The 19167-nt window shown below is 45.2% G+C and overlaps 1 long non-coding RNA gene across 1 annotated transcript in view; it reads right to left on the reverse strand.

Moving 5' to 3' along the window:
* The window catches only part of LOC139828372 (uncharacterized), a 39091-nt gene extending 23206 nt beyond the window's left edge, over window positions 1-15885 (reverse strand). Inside the window, exons 1-4 of the long non-coding RNA XR_011739889.1 lie at window positions 15826-15885; window positions 13766-13985; window positions 10789-10899; window positions 10074-10207 (exon numbers count right to left, since the gene is read on the reverse strand). This is a non-coding gene — a long non-coding RNA (uncharacterized lncRNA). The remainder of the gene's footprint in view (window positions 1-10073; window positions 10208-10788; window positions 10900-13765; window positions 13986-15825) is intronic.
* Window positions 15886-19167: the final 3282 nt, after the last annotated feature.

Genomic DNA, 19167 nt, shown 5'->3' on the forward strand with positions numbered 1-19167 from the left:
GAACGGTTGCTATATAGACAGGTTGGATGGGAGAGAAGTTTACATCCAATGCCCATTTACCAGTAAATCACTCCCTTCAATCTAGCTGAAAAAGCAAGTTTTTTTCTTCTGAACTCTGTGTCCATTACAGTTTTCCAGAGCAGACACATGTTTTAGTGAGCTCTGCTTTCACCCTCCCTCACAGGCGAGACCAGATCGAGCGCCTGATACCCGATCTCTCTGCTGTGCCCTTGTTAATAGGAAAAAGCTGCTTTGCTTGGAGCTGCTCTGATTTATTTTGTAATAATCTCTCAAGCGAGGAGTCTTTGACCTTCCCACAGAGGCTCCATTAAAACTGAGCCTGGTAGCTGGTTAAGGACAGGTAGTTATTTTCTCCTGATAGCAACGGTTGTGCACAGTAATGTGCCGTTTCTGCACATCGTCTTCACCTGAAATATAAATGCAGCCATTGTGGCTGAAACGTATTTATTAATTTTTTAAGATCTGGTCCAGAACCTGTCATTTGCTTTAGCTCACACCCTGTACGTGGATCCCGCAGAGCTCCTGCATGTGTTTAATTTGAAAAGCGCAGAGTATCCACCCTCTCAAAGCTGAGCTTGTGCAGAGCTGCACAGAGAAGCAGGATGCAAAAGGCACTTTGACTCCAGCTAAGCCTGACCTATCCCTCTGGCCACAGGAAACTCAGGAACAGATGTTTGGTGCTAGGATTTTTCTCCCAAAATATCTCTGATGTTTAATTCACATTTTACAGATTTGCTATTGCCATGTATGGCCTGAAGGAGAACATGCTATCGGTTTGCAGAGCAGTGAAGGAGGTTCATCCCCTTTTTAAAGATGACTCAAGAGAAGTTTGTGTTTGCAAGCAATGGGTCATTTTACAAACATATTCACTATTATTTCCCTGGAAGTCTTTGCTACCTTCCACATCTAAAACAGCGTTATTACAGTCTGAATAGCCAAGCGTTCAGCTTTTACAGAGAGAGCCCAAATGATGTCACTGGGTAAAATAATCAGATGAGCTTTCTAGCACAAAATTCCTTCTGCGGGTCTTATGTCCGACTGTTAGTCGAAAGATCACTGGATTATTTGGTTGGTTTGTTTGGTTTTTTTGCCCCTTCAATCTTTACACTGATTAAGTTATTTCAGACTAGATTTTTGCCAGCAGCTGGTTGTCACATTTTGAAGAAGTCTCTGCTAACAGCAAATGTGAAAATTTTTAAGACCTCCCCACTCGCTGCATCCCATGATTTATTTCATTTGTGCAGAAGCCCACCTCTAAACTGGCACAGAAATATTAAGGTGCCTGGCTGGTTTTATTCCTTTTTGACCCAGGAAGGAAAACTGGCTGTGTACACTAACAGTGATGGAACGAAGCCAGAGTATTCAATCAGAAGACAAATGACGTGCACGAAATCTCTCAGGTGACCAACTATTTACTGCACTAACGAAACTCCACTCCAAAAAAAGTTCCCACTCAAAAGTACTTGAAATTATCAGACTTTTTCCCAATTTTTCTCCGCATGAGTAGTCAAAAAGTTTCCTCTGGGAAGTTCTCACAGAGCTGCAGCTGTGTTCCCCTCCTGCTGAACAGCCAGGAGCATCCTCTGGACATGGACCAGGAGGCACAAAGAGGTGCAGGACTTCACGCTTCTGCTCCAAATCCATCCCCCAAGGAAAAGGGAATCTCACAGCCCTAGCTGGGTTTCTAATTTCTTTTTTTTTTTTTTTCTTCTTTCTTTTTTAAGGTAAATAAATCAATGCTAAAAGTCACTGAGGGTCAGATAGAGCCTTGCTGCACCTTCCCATCAGGGTTGGAGGGGGTGTAAAGCAGCAATGCAGAGGAGCACTGGCTGGGTGGTAGGGCGCTTGGACATCCTGCTCCTCTCATGCAAGCAGTTTCTTTCCAGTGTGTGAATCGATGAGCGTTGTTTTCCCAAGCACTGCAAAAAGCCAGTTGTTTTCACACCCCTCAGCTCTCCGATCAGGAGAATACCACTGTCAGAGTGACCACCATCCGCCTCCATGCAGCTCTTCACACTATTTAAAGCCCCCGTTGGGCTACAGATGTGCTTTAACCTCCATGGCAAAGGCACCAAGCACCCATCCTGCTGCCACCTGGGCTACCCGGCTGCTCAGACAGGCAGTTCCTGTTCCTGGCATCGCTCAGGCTCCTCACAGCCATGCCAGCACATAGCCCAGCACCAATGCTGCTGCTGGGCCCGTGCACCCTTTTGCACACCTTTGCTCTTATTTGCAGGTATATTTCAGACCATGAATTCCTCACAGGCTGGACAGACTGTCTGCAATTACAACATTTTTGCAGGGCGTGAAAACCGTTTTCTGTCAAACCCTGGGGAGCACAGACGCCAGCGCTGCTGGGGGGGCTGGAGTTGCAATGTTTCCTGTCATTCCCTGGCCAGGGGGCTGCTTGTTTTGATGGCTGGGCTCCAGAGAGGGCTGACTTGACAGCTTTTACATGCTGCATTGTCCACACAGAGCTGAGCTGCTGGGGATCGAGCCAGGGGAACCCCAGAGCTACACCCAGGTGCACACGGGAGCAACAGAGCAGCCAGAGGAGTTGCTGCTTGCCTACGTGCCCTTCGCTGCTCCCCACAAAAGCTTTTGTCAGACTGATGTGCAGGTGAGATGGATACAAGTGCAGGCAGCTGCCAGCACCCGTCACAGCTCCACTAAGGCTTGGAAACTTGCTAAGGGTGTTTGAGTCTCGACAGCCAAAGGTGAGAAAAGTAGGAGCTGCTCTTCTTTCCTGGCTGCTCCCATCAGACCGCTGGTCATTGCTAGTTCCTTCATCCTGCTCCATCCCTATGGATGGTCTCACACTGGCTGCTGCTACAGGGTACATGGTCCCCTGCCTGCTTTGGGGTGCCAGCGCTGCATTTCCTTCAGGACAGGGTACTGACTCTGCACCCACCTTCAGGATTCTAAAGCCATCTTCCCTCCCACAAACATGCCCAGACACCCACGACCTGGTTTCACACTCCCCTTGGACCCTGCAAGCAGAGGAGCCCGCCACAGCCAGCCAAAAATGTCTGGACCCAAAAAGCAACTAAATACACCCAGGACCAGAGGAGCTATGCCAGGAATGCTCTGGTGGGCTGCCAGCCAAAAATGTGAACTCCTCTGGCAATGTGGTACTTGATAGTTTGAATTGGGTATTTTGCTACTTCAATCACTTTTTTTTTTTGCCTCAGTTCTGCTCCTCAGTAGTCCAAGTGTGCTCATCGCCTCTTTGTAGTTCCTGTATGCAGGTGATGGACCCATATTTCCATTGACCAGTGTGAGAACAAATCAGAGTTAAAAAGCTCATATTGTGCAGGTGAGCAAACGCAAAGCAGACAGCAAGGGAAAGCCTCAGTCTTCCTTTGCTCCATGGCATGACTATAGGTATGGGACCTTACAGAAAAAGTCTTTGGAGCTTGGGAAAACACAGGATTTGGGGACCTAACCGAAACAGAAGACAACAGCAAAAGTCAAACCTCTAGTTGTGAGGATCTGAGTTCAAAGCTGGGACACCAAGTGCCATCCGGAGCCATTTCCCAAGGGAATTAATATCAGCCCCATCACAGCCCTGCATACAACTGAGCCCTTGCTGTACATCTCACTCCACAACAAGGAAAAAGATACCACTTAAGGTGATGTACAGATGTGGAGATTAACACCCTGATCCCCCTCCATCCCAACAGAACATCTGTCCTGCCAGAGACCTGCACAGTCCTGCTGCCATAACTCCCACCCAAGATCCTCCAATAAAAGTTTCACCCCCTAAAAATGCTGCATTTCAAAGCAATTCCTCCTGCCAGCATGTATTTATCTAGTATCAAGCACTGATGCCATTTAACAACCCCCTCCCTTTTCTTGACATTAGCTTAAACTGTATTGCCAAATTAAGCAAACCCGCTGCCCAGCACATGTTATTTCTCATCTTTTTCTCCTCTCCCCCTAACCACCACCACTGCCATTCCTCAAAGGGACCGAGTACAAATAATTCAGCCTCTGCCACTCAGACTGGTTTTAATCAAAGCATTTGCTAGGTTTCTACCATGTGGGACACCTCATTAACAACTTCACACCTTTAAGAAGGAAAAAAAGTGGCGTTACCCATTTCAGCATTGCTGCACTTAATGTTGGTACCCGGCGTTTTGCACCAGGGTCCCCTCCCGGGACAAGTTTTATTTTGGTGGGTAACAAAACAACAACAAGGTTTTTAAAAAGAAGCATTGCTGGGCTGAAAGGGCTTAGAGATCGGCAGGAGCATATTTGTCAGAAAGGAGATTAAAGCCTAATGAAGTTTGTCTTTGTGCGTGTGTCTGTTTCTCTCTTTTTTTTGGGGGGTGGCTGGGAGGGCTTTGTAAAAAGCGAGGCTTATTAAAATTCAGGGAGAACCCCACACAAAAGACGTTTCTTAGGGACCAAAGGCGCGCTTATTAATGCGGAGGTTTTCGATTCAAATTGTACAGAGCATGTCAGTTTCAGGAGATTTTGGGTATTGTTTGGGGAGAAGAAAGCAAGCCTCACTAATAATTTTCTTTTCCAGTTTTAATCACAGCAGCTGAAGCAAGCAGGTGCTGCGTTTCAGAGCCCACAGAAAGGGGCAGGAGACGGGTGGGGGGTGGGAAGGGAAACCTCAGGGGTAAAAACTCATCTGCATGATGGATTTTTACTATTTTGGCTCATCAAACTGCAGCACAGTGATGTTGTGTTCACATTCCTCGCTTCCTCTGTGAGGATGGCAAGAACTGCTGGTGAAGCATTGCAGGGGCACAGCACCAGAAGTCAAAGCCTGCTTTAACAGCAACAAGTTGGCATCCATCGCCAGTGATTTTACCAAAAGCATTTGTTTTCCCGTATACACCTCTGACGACACTAAACTGTTGGCATAGAAGGAAATGAGGGGTTGTGGCCAAGATACTGCACAACTCTGATTTCTTTCATTCATTTCAAAACACACTCCACTGCGGCAAGCACATGTGAACGCTGGTGAGCAGCATCTGCAGCAGCATAGCTGTAGAGGGATGGTTTATTTTAACAGGTTTACTTTAATAGGGTCTTAACAATGGGAAAATATGACCGTGGCACTCTGCACATAGAGCTTTTGCACAGCCATCCATGACATAGTGACTACGACAGCAATGGCAGCCCAAGAACATTGGCATAGGTTTGGGAAAAAGGAGGAGAGGTATGGATTTAACCCTATCCTAAGGAGGACTCTGGCACAGCTCCAAGAAAAAGACTGCACAGTCACTCAGCTCTTGGAAAAGCAAACCCAGGGGTGGGTTGTACAAGGGGTTGGGACTCCCCCAAGTCCTCACTTGCAAGAGGGGAAAGACTTGAAAGTCTCCACAAGGCACGTATAGCGCTTCCCATGACTCTCAACCCAAAGGGAAAAGCCCACATCAGCCTTCAGGTTGGGAAACCTGCCAGAGGCTGCCACTAACAAGTGCTTCTGGAGCGTGACTTGTTTGCTATCAGCAGCAGAGCTCTTGGGAGTGTTTACTCAAGAAGAGCAACAGTAGGAGTTTCTATTAACTAGTTTTTGACACTTTGACAAGAGTTGGGTCCACCCAGCTGGCTTTTTTTCCACCCTGCTTGCACATTTCCACCTGCTACGCTATGAAAGCTATGAGAAAAATGTCATATGTTTTCTTATGAGATTTTTCTTCTGAGAAAACGTGGGAACCAGTCCCATTCTGTTTCAGCTAAGAGTGTACGGAGGGTAAGCACCAAACAGGACACAAACGGAGGATGGAGCAGCGAGCCCTGGGAACTAACCAGCACAGAAAACTGACAGAAAAGCATCCTGGAGAGGCACAGCTGCAAAATCATACTAACTTTGTAATAATTTTTCTCTTTATGCTTGATCTAAGCTCATTGCAACAAAAAACAGCACCAATGCTCAGGACAAAATACCATAAGGTGCCGCTGTTATTGAATAATTCACATTAATTCTGATTGTATTAAGTGTCTGATGGCTGTGTAGAAACACAGCAAGTAATGACAATAAAATTCACTGTATGTGTGTTGCGAAACATCATCCAACTTGTTCTGCAGAGCCCCAGAGACAGTCACAGTGCATGCTCGGGAATGCCACCCCATTAAGATATAACCAATTTGTGGATTATATTCACTTATGTCTCCAGTCAAACTTCTGCCAACTTCTCCTTCACCTCTTGTGGGTGCAGGAGCAGATAAGACCATAGCAAACATCTTTGTTCATTTTGTAAAAGGAAAGAACACCCTGCCATCACTCGTCCATTGCTGCCAGCTGAACAAGGCACCCCGTGAGTAAGGGAAGCAGAAAGATGAGGCCGGGCTAAAATTGCTTAATAAGTCTGATTGTTTTCACCTTTGCTCAGAGGATATTTTAATGGAAATCAGATGGACTGAGTCTAGGGATAGGAGTTCAGCTCAAAGAAGCAAGAGCTTCTTCCCCTGAGGCTGGAGACGGCTCGAGACCTCACAAAATCTTTATTGTTGTTGTATTCCTCACATTGCAGACCAGCTCAAGTTCCTCCCCTCAAGCTGATGCCTCCAATTTGCACCGAATTGCACAAGTAAAAAGAGAGACGAATGCCCTGACAGCTCACACATAGGAAACTCTTTCACGGATCAGAATTTATATGGTAATATTAATAGACTGAGGTCTTAAAAATGGTGCATGATTTGCATGGGGTTTGTCTGCCTTTTGAAGGTCACCCTTTCTAGGTTCTGTACAGGACAGAAAATACAGGGTCTTTGTAAGAGTTAATAGGATATCACAGGGCTCTGGACAAAACCATGAGGATCAGCAATATCGTGGCTGGTGTAAGTAACTCAGGCCCTGCTAAGTTCCTCTCTCACAGGGAAAGGCTACAGATGGTAGCATTGAACATCAGCCAACTTAAAATGGATATATATTTATATATACATGGAAGAGAAATATATATAGTCACACACATATATACACACAAAATCACAGACCCATGGAACTTATTGCCAAGTATAATTGATTTTAAGATTTTATCCATATTCAAAGAAAGGATGGATATTTATGGTAGGAGCTCAGTCATCCCAGCTGGGGACTTCTCCACACCTCAAGAAGCACACCAAGGTCTGCCCACTCAAAGGCAGGAAGAAGCATTATTTGTTGATCTCTGCCATAGGAATTATTTTGTGCTTCTTGCAGCTGCCAGCTCATGGCTGTGGGAAGCCAGACCGGGTGGAACACAACCACTGGACAGCCTCGACCAGACACACTATGTGGGTTGCTTTCAGGCCCCAAGCCCATCCCTGGCTCCAACCACCTGTGTTATCCAGCCCCGTAGCCCACCAGATGGTGCTCTCGGTATTAGTTAATACCGAATTAATCAGCACCTTTTTCTTCTGCTGAGAAACTCCAGCACAGGTGGGGTGTGGAGAAACACCACCAAGAGCAACATATTTCTGCACTTTCCTAGAGCACCACCTAGATCACGTGGCTTCAATCCCAGGAGTAACATGGTCCAAAAACCAGTAATGTGTTTTTGAAGCATCTGGAGACAATGGGGAGTTATGGGCATCTTCAAGCCCAAATGCAATGCCTGGGCCTTTGGCTATACCATGGTGTTGAGCCAAAGCACTGGGACAGCTGGGAGAAGCAAAGGTGGTGGGGAATGTGAGCACTCCCCAAAACTCTGGACATCGTTCCACACACCAATGGACCTCTGAGTCCACTGAAAACCCTCTGATGCATTGTTTCTGTAGGCCTCCTCTACGGGACCATTTTCATGAGCTCTTCAGGAGTGATAGCTCACAGCTGAGAGAGCTGGCTGTGAAGTCAGTGGACTTTGGTTGCTAGAGATATGTAACATTTTCTATTTGAGGGCAAATGCTGGAACAGCAGGGAGGGGTTACACAGTGCCATCGAGGGTTCTCCATCATCCAACGTGATCAGCTTGCATCAACATCCACCCACTGTGAGTTTTGACAAACTCTGAGGGCCCTTTCAGCCTCTGTTTCTCCCCAGTTTTCTACAAGAGGAAAACCTGCATTTCCTGTGCCCTTTGCAGACTGCAATGCCCATAATTATATCAGATCCAGAGAATGGGGCTAATGTCATACAGCTGATCCTGAGGCCGCCTCTTCGGCTCAGCAGGACAGACTGTTTTTCTTCCTTGTTTCCAGTTTAACGAGTCTTTCTTTAATTTCTCCTTAATAAAACTTGGGGCAAAGGGGACCATTTAATGTGCAGTTAAATAAAAAACAGTAAGTGTACCATACTGCCTGACTTCCTAAAGAATAAGTGTATTTTCTACAGTCATCCATGGGATGTCAACAATGAAATAAAACCTCAAGCACAGAAGCCTGACCCTAAAGCAAACTGGCAGCTAAATCTGCGGCTTTTGTTTTTTACCGGTAATGCATTTTTATCGCTGAGAAGCCGGAAAAGGGAGAGCATTAATGTTGCCTGCACGGGTACACGGGAGCGCTCTGGCCATTTACGCCCATAATGAGTTTTGCTGCCTCTGAGCAGAGCACAGGTAATAACAGATCATAAAGTGGGTTTACCACCCAAATTGCCAGTCTCTGAAGGTTACTAAAAGCCCATTCAAATGAGCACAGTCAGATATGTCTGGCTGTTTTGAAATCGCCACTTTCTCAATGGTTTAGTGGAAAACTCTGTTTCTGCCCTTATTGAAACAGGTGAAAATCAAGAGTAGAGCAAATGAAGCCAATCTAGTTCTACCAGGTCTGACCAAAATCACTTAAATTTGTCTGATGATGCTATTTGTTTGCTTTGTCTCGAGCTGACCCATCAGCTCACTGCCTAGTTATAAGGCTTCTCTGTTTTAAGAAAACTTGTTATGAAGTAGTTCCACATTGAACAGGGTTAATCCAAGCCAAGCATCATGACTGGAAAACCTTGTGGGGCTCGCAACCTCCTTGCAGCAACAGGGGTGCTCCCCTCTCAGCAGGGCTGATGGAGGCTCTGCGGATAAACAGCCCCCCACTCTCCTTGCTCCGCCTTGCAGAAAACTGCCCCAAAGGGCAGTCTATCATTGGTCTTGCATTAACAGAGAGGTAGGAAGTCTACAAGGTTCCAAGACCCAGCCAGAAGGGTGTTTGCCTGAGGGAAGATGTGTAGCTAGTTCAGAATGAGATGTTAAAAGCATCAAGTGGTCAGTGAGATTTAGGGCTCAAGCCTGGTCTTGCCCCACAGGATGGTGGCCAAAACCCTGGACCACCTTTGCAGCATCCCATAGTGCTCTGGAGGCAGGGCAGGGTATGCGCTTCTGTGCATTTTATTTAAAAACCATTTCACCTTTTGGAGAATGCAACTCCATCTTCTGCACATGCTTTTTCATTTACAGCCAAAAGAGGGAAAAAAAGCTGCATTTCAATTGTTCATTTAGCGCTTTGATTTCTCTCCATTTTCCCTGCCTTTGTCTGTGTGGGAATGTGCATTTGTGGGAACGCATAATATAATTTAATGTTTTCGGCAGTTGTTTAGTGGGTCCCCTTCTGAAGCCTTATGGACCACCATGGGCTGAGAAACTGGAATGGAAGATCCAGAGAGACAGCCTCATGCAAACCCAGTGTCTTCCCTTTGAAGTCCTTGGGGCTTCCACAGCAGCCAGAAGTAATTAGTGAGAGAAGGGGATTTTAAGAGCCGCTCTGGCTGGCCGTCAGGGCTTCCCGCTGACTTTGAATAAAGCGGAGCTGAGCCAATACCGAGCACTGTCGGAATTACGATACCAAACATCCAACCTATTTATCTAGCACATTGTGGGACTTGGAGATGGCTCTCCATGGCAGGACTCGTGTTGTCAACCTTGCACCACTTTAGTATCATGCCAAAACTGCTTAGACAAAACACACCAGGTGTTCAGGTGCTGTGGCTGAACGAGTCACATCGTCTCGGCTACACTGCTGTCCTTTCAAAGTCAGGGGTGGCTGTAGGCTCCAATTTCCTGAACAGACCAAGTCCAAAGGAGACCAGCACAGCTACCAGCACCAGCAAGAATTACCAGGTGACCTTACACAGCTCCTAGACTTGCAGAGAAAGTCACTACTGGGTATTCAAAATGCTTTCTTACCTTACTAAACCTCTCGATCTGCCGAGTGTTCCCTCTGCCGTGGGGTGCTGAGCCTCAGCAACTAGGACCACTCCTCCCTCTTGCTTCATGCAATGGCTCCTGCCATGTGATTTGGTATTTCTGCTTGTTGTTTTCTTTCCTCCGTTTAAAGCAAAGTGGGAAAATTAAAGACACTTGCCTATTGTTTAACTAGTCAACTTTCCTGTGCCTTTCCCATTAAAAGATGGTCCCTGCAGTCAGGAAACCTGGAAAGGTACACCTACTCTTCTCGTTTTTTCCCCTCCAGGCATGGCATTTAGAAGCACATTCCTGCCCCCATTATCTTGTAGCAAAGTTACTATTTTTAATGGCAAAGACTGCAAGCATTACTGAGGTAAGAAGGGACCTCAGGAGGTCTCTAGTAAAAAATCTTGCTCAAAACTGGATCCCAAGTTCTGTGTATGGTTATCAACTCTGTGCTACAAAGATGAGCACAGACGCAACAATAAGCTGTGTTTGGAACAAACTGCTAAAATTCCCAGAGCAGTTTTTCAACAGTAAATTCTGATCCATCCAAAATAATTTGACTCATAGGAAAATTTTGACTTCGAAGGAGTTAGACAACAAAACCTTAGAAACATTTAAGTTTGAAACCAAAAGCTTCATCTCAGCTTTATAATGTTGGTTATTCTACTCTTCCCTTTCATTCTGACACATGTGTTTGATATCACTTTACCTGGTGTTTAGACTGAAACTAAATGGTCTGCTTCAACCAGGTCGCTCCCACGTTTCCGACTCCACACTTTACAAGAAATTCCACTCAGTGAAAAAACTTTTACTTTTCTTCCTGAATGGGAACAAAAGCAAAGAGAAAAATGTCAGAAAATTTCATTCCACGCGACGGGAATTTGACTTTCTGGAGAGCTTTCGTTGCTGTCAAGAAGAAGGGTGGCTGGCTGAGACAGCTCATGAAAGCTTTGAAAGTTCACACAAAGGCTCTAAGCTGGCAACGTGTCCCCCAGTCCTTGCATCAACTGCCAATATTGTGTGGATGGGATTTTTCAGGGTCCTCTCAAAGAACTGACTATACGGCTCCCAAGACGCCTGAGGTCTCTAGTTCTGCTAGGCTCCTTTTGAAGAGTCCTAGCCCCTTTTTTATTTTTTCCTTTTCATTCTACTTTAGATAACCAGAGTGGGCCTCTCACTCATGGGAAGCATTGTTCAATGTGTCACCTCCCACCAAGAGAAGCGAAGAAAAAGGGGAAAAAAAGCCACATGAAGATATTAAAATATGAAACCGGAATGTCTACAAACTGCTCGGAGAGTTCGTTCTTAATTCACATATCCCTATTTACTATTGAAAATGACTATTTAGCTATTTATGGCGTTGTAAGCTATCACTCTTGGTTTCCACTTCGCCTCAGACGGATGGTTGGCCCATATGTCTCATGCTGTACTTCAGCAGAATGGAGAAAAAAAAAAAAAGAGAGGGTATAGAAATGAACAGATCTTTTTGGATGGTTACATCTGGTCCCCATGTGTTAGCCCAGCCTTGTGGAAAGCCTGCTGACAGGGAAAAACTGCATGCTGTTGTTCTAGACAATCTTCTTTTATAAATATATTCCATATACACACATCCATTTTATATATATGCGTACATATTTATACAGATAGATATTGAGCAAGAAAAACCTTTCAATATTTTCTTTTCTTGGCCAGATGTGGACCACTGCTAAGCACTGATTTATTGCGAAGCAAGGATACTATTCCCATCACGCTGGCGAGAGGCTGAGGAGCAGAGAGGATCCATGAACACCCTTGAGTTTGGCAGGGAAGAACCCGGGACAGAAAGCAGAAGGACTGATGTGAAGTGTTGGATAGGTTAATGTGAACTTCCTAACCCACATTCCTCTGCAGAGCACAGGTCCTGGGGATGGGTGAGATAAACTCTTGGCCATCCAGCCAGATGCACCAGCCCGTGCCCTGACACCCAAAAAAGCAGAGCTGGTGCCACATTTTGGCCAGGGAAGTCCACGCTGCTTCACTCCTGTGGAAAGGGGATGCCTGGAGATGCTTCCACTTAGTTTCAAAAACAGCATCAACATATATGCACCTCCTCCTTTAACTCAAGACCTCCAATTCACTTAGAACTTTCTGCATGTTTGCTTTTCAGCCATCTTGCTCTCATCAGCTGGGGAAATCCACACCACCAGCTGCAAGTCCATTTTTTAAGGCTACTTCAACGCTGGCACCCCTTTTCTTAAGACCGCCTTTCTCCATCTCCATGGCAGAGTTGGTATCTTCTTTCCTGAGCACCCCAGGACTCTGATCTCAACTGTGACAGAACAAATAACACTGCTGGGATGTTTTGGCTAATCAGCAGGACATCTTTAACCTATTATTAATTTGAACGGCAAACAAAATAAACAGCAACAAAACCAACTTGTCTCCTTGTTCCAAACATTTGTGTCCCAAGGAACTCATGCTCGATCGATATTAAGAAGAGAGCAAGCCATGAATGTGCAAGCACTGCTGATGACCTGGTGCTTTACTGAATTGTGGCAAACAGCCTCCTAAAATTAAAACCTTGTCAGAGGAGAAATTGCTGCTGAGACTGTAATACACTTGAATAAACTGGAGCATGAAAAGGGCACTTAAAGGAGTATTTTGCATTGGCAAGACTGTAGATTTGTCCACTGAAAGGCCAAAAGGGATCCACATATCTCTGTAAATTGGAACTTTTGTGGCAGTCCAGGGGAGAGTGGGATAAAGCACTTATTTCCCTTTTTGCCTTCATGTTGGAGATGGATGCCTGATGTCCCTCCATCTTTCTGAACCCCTGTCCTCAGCAGACCTTCTGCATGGCCCCATCCAGTGACCCCTGCAGCAGAGAGAATTAATCCTCCGTGCCATACAAACACACACAGCAAAGCCCAATAAACCAGCCCTGAGCTGGCAATTACACTTGGAAGAACACATCAAGCACCAAGCCAAGCAATCCCAAGTGACAGAGCAGCCTCCAGCCCCCAGGGAAGCTGACTCAGGAGCTATTTACGCTCGCACTATCAAAAACATTTCATCTCATCCCCCAGTTCTCCAGGTGCCATGGCATGGAAGAGGATCTCAACCATCTCCGTGGAGGGAACAGCTCCTGTGGATGCCATGATTCCTCATCCCAGTCTTTGGGGACAGCTAAAAGCATCAGCACGAGCTCCTGTTTCCCCACTGGAGTGCAACAGAATATTGTGGGTTCTTGCTACTCTGGGAAATATTTTTCGGTGGGATAGGGATGGCATAGCCCAGCTACTACCCTTTGCAAGGGCAGGGATCTCACCAAGCTCCTATCTTCCAAACCCAAATGGGATGGGTGGAAGGCCTTGTAAGCCCAGGGGACAAACAAACAGAGACTCTCACATGGGAAAGAGAATAGGCAGAGAGTAGAAGGGGTCCGGCAGTTGGAAAACAGTGGAAAAAATAAACAAAAATAGCGGAATTGGTGGAAAATATTACAAAACACCACCCACTTCCTTCCATAGCCAGTGATGACAAGACTTTCCCCTCCATCTATTACATTAGCTGGGATTTTTATTCAACAACCCATCCTTCGACTGTGTGGCAACATCTTAGGGCAAGATCCCAGGAGGACCGGGTTTGAGTGGGCTGGTTTGTGCTGTGCCCAGCGACTTGCTCCAACATGGCAACGCTTGCCTTACCTTCACATGCACCGAAGGGCCAGCCTGCTCGCAAGGCATTTTCTCCATCTCCAGCAGCTCTTTCACACTCCTGAGCTAGTCTGCTATGGAAACTGGGTTAGGAATTCACATCAGTGAGGATGCAGGCTTACCCATCACCTGCTTTTTCGGGAGAACCCTGCTCACAGAACCTCTTTGTGCTGTATTGGAGCAAAAGGGCTAATAACTGGCCCGGTTTTTTCTGCACAAAAAAAAAAAAAAAAATAAAAACTGTGACATCTTCCTGTGAAAAGCTGCTACTTTGAAGCCCCAATTTAAACCAGAAACTTTTTTTTTTCCCCCTGCTTTTTTAAAGGACCTGAAAATAATCTTCCAATAGGGCAGTGATAAATACCAATGAGTCTCAAATATTTGCATTAGAAAATATTTGTTGTATACACAAATTAAAAAATCCCAACACATGCTCAAAGCTTACATTTTCCCCCTAGCAAACCCCAGAAGGGTTTTCAACTTTTTTCTTGAAGTTTTACAAGTCAAATCAGACTCATCTGAAATACCATATTGCTGCAGCATCTACTGATACTGAACATGCTGTTTAAATAAGCCACTTGTAAGCGAGCAATGTGTATTAAATGCTGCTGGCATTTTCCAGGGACAGGAACATGGTTCCACAAGGGCATTAAAGCAAACATTTCCTGAGTGTTTGCTCTTTTTTATACTACAGGACATCAAGTAAATAACAAAAAGAAAACCCATGTTGTTAAGAAGTTACTTAATTATTACATTTTCTTTTCTTTAGATCTGGCCATAGCACTTGCAACAGGGGGAAATTTCTGTGGCTGAAAATGATAACGGGAACCAAGGTTTGAATAAATGGTCCTTACACCCTAGGATGGGTGTGCTTGCAGCACGGAGTAGACACTGACTGGGAGTGGAGGGCTTCTTTGGGAGTTCTTATCAGATGGGCTTTGTTCATGTGCAATTTTTTTGGCATTTTCAAAGAACACATGCAACCTTTTCCACTTTTCTCTAGGAGTCAATTTGACTCAGCTGAAGGCAGAATGTAAATAGGAGTTGAAGAGATCTCAGATTCTTCCCCCCCGCACTACGCTATGCACAAATCTGGAAATCAGCAGTTTGCAAGATAGAGAAGTTCCTGGGGATCATCCAAAATAAAAGTAATTTTCCCATTATAAATGGATGGAAACTAGAACTGCAAATCCAACCCTCTTAAAACTGAACTGCGGTTTGGATGAGACAGCCCAAATCTCGATCAGTTGACTCTCATTTTGATGTGGGAACCCAAATCAGATCAGTTTCATAATACTGTTTCAGATGTGGCTGAAAAACTCCTGCAAGTGACATATCTTCCAATATTTTCCTGCTTGCAAAATGGCTCTAAATCCTGGTTTGAGCCAAGAAGCATGAGTACTGCTAGCAAAATCTGTCAGTGTCAAGTCTAGGACCATTTTTCAATGAAGCTACGAGCCTTTCTGAAACGTAATTCCCAACCAAACTACACCACAGCAGCTTTCCATGGCTTTCTTGGAGGCTAGATCAAGCGCAGAGCTCTGCATCCTATTGGAAAGATGGTTTTGGAGACAAGCGTTTCCTTCGTTTGCTCGGCTTTCCTTCCAGTAACTGCTGTTAATATTCTCATTTGTTCTGCAAAACGTTTCCCATTTGCAAACCGAGCAAGTTTTAATTACTCCCATAATTTTGCCTGGAAGGGAAGATTCAACCATATTAATCAGATAATGAGAGCAATTTCTCTGAATACCATACTCCCAAATACACAAGTCAGGCTATGATCTTAAAAAGTAAACCTGAAGCGCTATTTTGATTACATGAATGTGCGTTAAAACAAAGGAAAACTTACTTCAGAGCCTTCTCTCCAACTTTGGGTCTTACATTCCCTTAAGGGATGTCTCTGTATAATTCTATTACCTCTCTTTCCCCCATCCTCATCCTCTATCTCTGCAACAAGGACCTTTGCCAAATAATACTTCTGGCTGTATCTGAAGGATAAGGCATACAAAGCTATAGTACATTCAAATAAAGACTGGAAATCATTTCCTTACAGGAAGGAGCTATCCCAGTTTGTCTTCCTTTCCTTTTGATCATACAGCTCAGATTAGGGACAGTCAGGAAATTACATCGTCTTTGGGAAAAAATAAAAAAAAGAAGAATATCAAGAAAAAGGATTTTTTTTTCATTTCCTGCCAAAAACAATCCCACAATTTTTTGAGGTTTCAAGGCTCAGTTACATTTCTTTACAACAACAACAACAACAAGAAAAAAGAAGAAATTTTTACCATAACAAACGTCACTTTGCTCCTCACTTTTAAACAAAACACGAATCACTAGAAGAACGTGCATACATTTTCAATCCAATATTTTAAAGTCAAAGATGGGTGGATACTGATGATGGAGCCACCAAAAGCTCCCTTCTGCCTTATGATCTAGAGTAGGTCCTGGGCATTGTTGAAAGAACTAAACTTGGCTCCGTGTGTTTATGACCAGAGGGGAGATTTTTTTTTCTTGCGTATATAGAAGCTTATACCTGGTGCTTTTTGGTGAACAACTGACCTAGAGAAAAGCACATTTGTCACTGCAATGTGTGACCTTTGGTTTTTCTAACCTGAAAAGCAAGCAAGCCAAGCATCCTCTGAGCAAAGGTGAGCCTTTTTAGGTAATAAAGTAAGAAAAAGATAAATCACAGTGAAACATGATGTGCCTGAACACAGAATCTGTGGTGCTATGACCAATCAATCATTGGTCAGTCAGCACAGACAAACCTGTTGTTTTACCTCTGCTCCTGAAAAAACTCAGTGGGGGAGAGGGAAAGAGCAGACCTTTCAGACAGATGGAGATGAAACACACAGCTGAATTATTTACTTCTAGTATTAGATTAACTGAAGTATGGGAACGACAGGACCAGGTGGTTAAAATATTTGCATGAAAATGATTGATGTTTGGCTTTTGTAAGAAGATATTACATGACAGGCCATACCATGCTCAGTTTAACTCGACCTGGATGGTCTTAACGCTGCCAATTCCCTGCAGTTTACACATATACGTGATTTTTCTTTTGTAGCAATGTGGCGAAAAAGCAAGGCAGTTATGTGTTTCTGCAAACAGGATCTCTCAGTACTCCATCACCCACCCGTAATTATTTGCAGCCATCACCTCCATAGGCCCACAAAATCTGCTCAGAGATGGTCACCCAAATCCTTCCTCCTTCTGAGTACAGAAGAGGCAAACCCGGCCCAGTTTTCAAGGCTGAAACTGCAGCAAGGCAGGACAAGCCCTGTGCAGAAAGTGAAGGCGAGTTGTCAGCACTGAGCTGGAGAAAGAATGAATCTTCCTTATGGAGATAATCAGATCAGTCTTGTCCGACAATACAAAGCCAAGGGCGACACGTGCGAGGCTGGATGCATGTGGGAGAACCAGGAGCAACAGGGACTGGAAACACAACAAAGCTCATACACAGCACCTATTCAGATTTTAACAGGGGATCAGAACTCAGAATAATGACCCGACGGGACCATGCATAGCGTTTACCTTCAGACCTTTCCCTCCAGGCAGTAATAATTTGTATATCATGGCCCTGTTTACATCCAGCCTTACATATACGCACGATCACAGCGCAGGAGTTAATTCCTGACGTGCAGCTGGCAAAGGGGATGCCTTTACCCCCAAGGACCAAAACCTCTCTTATGGAGGATAGGCACAATACCGGTGAAAAATCACTACAGCACATCTAAAATTTCTGGCAACACAATCACTTTTCCACGCATAGGGTAATGAATTTCTATGACACAAACCACTACTCCCTTTAAAAGCAAGGTATTGCTTCCATTGCAAGCTGCTGAGAAGGCAGATATAGCTCAGCGAGCTCCCAGCTGGGCAGCAGAACAGGAGAGAGCAGCTCCCCAACTTTCTGATCAACTTTCCCGGCTTAAGCTTTTGCAGCTGTCCTACGCTTGAAAATACACACCCAAAACCTTTGATGTTGCTGCCGCTTTGCCCTTTGTAAAGAGAGGCACGCAGCCTGAGCTCCCCAGTCGTGTGGAAGAGGGATGCCCCATCTCATGGCTTATCTAAAACTCACGGGCAATCCCATCCACTACGGCTTTGGAAACAGTTCTTTAGTGCTTCCCTGCAAAAGGAACAATCTCAGTTGTGTTTATCATTGTATTAAGGCATTCCCAGCTGGCTCCAGTCTGCAAAGGGTTCCTGCATCTTTCAAGGTTCCAGTGGGATGCTCTGTTGTCACTTGTATTTGGGGGAATGACAACAGCACAGTGATCACAAAGAGATCCTTTTCTTGCCATGCCAGCAGGTGCCAGCCATGCTGGGAAAGGAAAGGGCATGAAGGAGAGATTTCATATCAGGAACCGCAAAGAAGCCATTAAATCTTCCCCCCCATCCCCCCTTTTTTTTTTTTTTAATATTTGCCCTGGCCTGAAAATGACTGAATTGAGAGGGGTTCTTGAAACAGCAAGGTAGAAGTGAGCAATTGCTCTTGAAGCCCCACCTGACAGGGTAAATTTTCCCCCTACAGCTCATTTTCTTGCCCAAGGGCTGCACCAGCAAGACCCTCCCCTGTGGTCTTTGGGCTCTAAGCGTGACCACTTGCACCCTTCTGGAGAGCAGCCCCAGCTCTCTAATCCCACCCTGGTTTTACACAGCTTTGCACTAAGCCTCAGTAATCTATAAAACACCTGATTTGGCAGAGATTGGGATTTCCCAGAGGTGAAAACGCACTGATGCCAGCATGGTGCTGTGACAGGCAGCGATGGCATAGCAGTTTGTCCTCCCTGAGCAGCTTCCACTCCCTCCATCCCATCCCATCCCTCCTTCCTCTGCTCTTCTCCCAGTCCTGCTGCTGCAACCCACCACCCAAACAACCCTTTTCAGAAGCTCCTTGTTATTAATTTTTAATACCCCTTCCCAGGGACCACTCAGTAGATACAAATCTTACAGCACCACCAGCAAAGTCTTCTGTGAGCTTTGGCACGTGGGCGTTTCAGACAGGCTGGAGAAAACCCATCTCTCATCCCCAATCTAATGAGCATCTTCAGACCAGGGTAAACACAAAGCATCAGTTTGTTTTCTTTTGTCATTACTGAAGATCAAAACAAAGCTGGGAGCACGGCAGAGGGTCTCCAGTGTCAGCAGGGAAATGGGAAGGGGTCAAAGCAGCATCATTAGCAGAGGAAGGCACCACACGCCAGGTCCTGCATTGGAAGCTGGGTGACCCAGGCTGGGAAGCCCCTCTCCCTTACAACCCTCCGAGAGTAACCCACGGGTGTCTCAGCTCCATCCTAGAGCTGCATGCAAAACATTCTTAGCCATCTTCTAAAAGTTCAGCCTTAGGATAGGTATAAATCCTAAAAGTCTTGCCAAGTAGAGGCTGA

Source organism: Patagioenas fasciata, chromosome 7 (genome assembly GCF_037038585.1).
Source record: "Patagioenas fasciata isolate bPatFas1 chromosome 7, bPatFas1.hap1, whole genome shotgun sequence".
In the NCBI taxonomy this organism is placed as follows: Eukaryota; Metazoa; Chordata; class Aves; order Columbiformes; family Columbidae; genus Patagioenas; species Patagioenas fasciata.